The sequence below is a fragment of the Marmota marmota genome, unplaced genomic scaffold (genome assembly GCF_001458135.2).
Source record: "Marmota marmota marmota unplaced genomic scaffold, marMar, whole genome shotgun sequence".
In the NCBI taxonomy this organism is placed as follows: Eukaryota; Metazoa; Chordata; class Mammalia; order Rodentia; family Sciuridae; genus Marmota; species Marmota marmota.
This window is the reverse complement of record NW_026000101.1, coordinates 8,471,179-8,474,839: the sequence shown is the minus strand read 5'-3', so window position 1 is coordinate 8,474,839 and position 3,661 is coordinate 8,471,179. Positions and strand designations below refer to the sequence as shown.

Sequence of the window (3,661 nt, the reverse complement as noted above, 5' to 3'; positions counted from 1 at the left end):
ATCAGAACCTCTTAAAATCTTGCTGTATAGCAAACTTCTGTTCTCCGAGATTCTAGTTGCACAGGACTAGTAAAGGCAATGAATAAAAATGTTTCTTTAATAATTTTGCTTTTCCTAAGTAAGGTACTCTATGATTACCCAATGATGCCATTTATAGTATACTTCTTAAATTTATATTCAAAAACAAATAAGAAAAATATATATTAATGGTGTTCCACATGGTGTTTGGATATTTGTATATATTATGAAATCTCTAGATTGAGCTAATTACACATGAAAGACCTATATTTCCCATTGCTGTTACTGTTTAACAGCTTACTGAAACAGCAAATATTTCATAGCAGATTTCATATCTTTATTTCTAAAGCTATAATTCAGCATAGGGGTCGCTACACCATAAAAGACAGAAATAAGCCCCCCTATAGCTTGTGAACTGTCTTTCCTAAGGAAGTCTTGGAACGTGAGTTTTGCATACATAAAGAAGATGGTACCATAGAATATGGTCATGATGGTCAGATGGGCAGAGCAGGTGGAAAAAGCCTTGTGTCTCCCTGTGCCTAGGTTAATTCTCAGGAGAGTGTAGAAGATGAACATAAAAGACAAGCAAATGGTCAGTAGTGAAAGAACCAGGAAGGCCATATTTGACACATTATTAACAATGTAAGGTTACAATCTTGAGGGATATATCAGCACAAGCCACCTTGAGGACAACTAAGATCTCACATAAGAAATGGTAGAAAATGTTCTTCCTACAGAAAGGCAGAGATGCATGGCAAAAGATGTTTGCACAGCTGAATTGATTTCACTGGGCCATGATACTGAGGCCATCAGTGCACATACCACCTTGTTCATGATGATGGGATATCTCAGAAGGTTACAGATGACTACATAGGGATCAAAAGCCATCAAGGCAAGGAGAAAACATTCTGTTGACCCCATTGCAATTCCAAAGAACATGTGTACTGCACATCCAGAGAAGGAAATACTCCTTTTCTTTGATATCAAGTTAACAAATGTTGAGGATATAGAAGAAGATGTGTGGCATATATCCAGAAAGGAGATACTTGCCCACAAAGAAATACGTGGGAGTGTGAAGATGGGAATCAAAGATGTTTGCTGTGTTCAGAAGACCATTTTCAGTTAGAATCATTAGGTACATAATGAGAATCACACAAAGAAAGTGATCTGTAGTTTGGGACAACCAGAGAGTCCCAGAAGAATAAATTCTGTCACAATGTCTGGTTTACCTTATCCATGTCCCCGTTTTCAGGATGTCAAAGGAACATCCAACACAGAATATTTTCAGGGTCAAGCAACAAATATGACAAACATCTTGTAGAATCGTTTCTCTAGGGTGATAGAAGGTTTCAAAGCTGTCATTCTGTCATCTTCAACAGTGTTTGTGCCAAAAATATAATATGAAGATATTGAGAGTTTCTCTGCCATGTTTCCGTATCTGGAGATTTCTCTAGGATCATAAACAAATTCAGAAGCAACTTTCCTTATTGTTGAAGAAACTCCCAGTTGACTTTTTTAAAAGCCCAAGAATATTTCAGAAAGCAAATCTGACTTCTTCATTTAGTCAAGTATAGTAAGAGAACAGTGAAGAAGGCAAAAGAAAACAATGACAGAAATTTTGATTCAATGTTTAAAAGCAGTATTCTTAATTTCAAAGGAGGTTTGCATTTTTGTTTTTCGATCTGAAACTCTGAATTTCTTTTCAGTCAGACAAATTTTCACAGAGCAACCATTAGATCATATCAAATTGAACCACATACAGTGCAATTTAAAATCCAAAGTTAGACATTGATCTCATAGGAACAGTTCACTCTTATTTTGTGTCTTTTAGACATGACCATCTCATAGACCAGCTCTGCACATATGCAATGAAGAATCTTTGAAAAACTAAACAGTCTTGCTTTACTTGTGTTACTCTGTGACTTTGAAATTATTCTTGATGAATTTGTTTAAGTGAACCTGGAGAAAACAGTAATAATGCTTAAGTATTTTGTCGGCATACACATTGCTGGAGGATCTTGTTAATTAAAATTATTTTTAGTAATATAGCAAAAGGTCTGTGAATCTTCCTAACAAATGTTCAGGCTGTGATGAACTAGCTGGTATGATGATATATTCAGAGTAAAAAGATGTTAGTTTACCCACTGTGAGTTGGGAGATTATCCAGGTGTTTCTGATCCTAGCAGATTTTCTTTAGTTTTATTATATAAAATGTATTAACAACTTGAATAATGACCTACACCATCATTCATTCACATTTTCCAGCAAAGAGCAGGGTCACACCTACCTGTTCAGTATACTTCAAAAAATACATACCATTGAAACAAGAATATCATAAAACCAGAATACACTTTTTGCTGGTCTATGTTAATGTGGGTACAATATTAATGATAGCCTAAGGTGAGTAAAACCCTATTCTAAGACATGTAAGGATAAGAAAAATTTGACTTATCATGAGTGCCATTAAACAGGGAATCTTCTCATGGAACAGTTTATTCTAGAATAAAATATATATGGTAACATACATAAACATATTTGGTTTTATGTATGAATAGGTTTAGTGTTAGGTATATGGTTACAATTTGCTTTAAAAATCGGTTATGAATGAATGCATAAATGAATATTTATTAACACATATGAACATATATAAATATTTATGTGAATATATAAATATATGTCATATATGTATGAATATACATATTCATACAGTTAGGGTTAGGGTATGAACATATATATCTCTCTATATGAATATATAGAGAGATATATATGTAGCAATATATATGAAAACCTATATAAATATATTGTTTATATAATACTAATATTATGAGTTAGATGTATAGTTAAAATTTGGTTTAAATATAGGGAATGAATACATATAAATATATATAAACTTATGTGTGAATATATAAATGTATGTCACATATATATGAATATTTATATAAATATATGTGTTTTTATAAATAAATAGTATGTAGTTGGGCAGTGTGAGGGTAAGAACTAAGTTTAGGGGTACAGTTAGAGTATGAACATATATATCAATCTATATGAATATATATGTAAATATATGTATTAAAATTCATATAAATATATATGTTTTTATATATGGAAAGGTTTAGAGTTAGGTGTATTGTTAGAGTTTGGTTTAAAGAAAGAGTATGAATATATATAAATTTGTCTGTGATAATATAAATATATGTCAAAATATGTGAGAATATTAAAATAAACATAAATGGTTTTATATGTAAATAGTTTTATTGTTGGGGTTGTGTTAGGGTTAGGACTTACAATAAAGTTAAGGTTAGGGTTAAGGTTAGGGTATGAATATATAGACCAATATAGGTGAATATATATGTGACAACCTACATGAATATGTATGGTTTTATATATGGATATGTTTAGGGTTGTGTATAGTTACAGTATAGTTTAAAGAAAGGGTATGAATATATAAATGAATATATAATATAAATATATATGAACCTATATATGAATTTATTTGGAATACAAAATATATATGAATATTCATATAAACATATAGTTTTGTATATAAATAGTTTCATGTTTAAGGGTAGTGTTAGGGTTCAGACTAAGTTTAGGATTAGGCTTATACTAATAAAATATATCAACATATATGAATATATATGAA

General features: G+C 31.0%; 1 pseudogene; it reads right to left on the bottom strand.

Annotated features, from left to right (window-relative positions):
• Nucleotides 1-300: 300 nt before the first annotated feature.
• Nucleotides 301-1,336, bottom strand: LOC107147618 (annotated as a pseudogene).
• Between the last annotated feature and the right edge of the window lie 2,325 nt (nucleotides 1,337-3,661).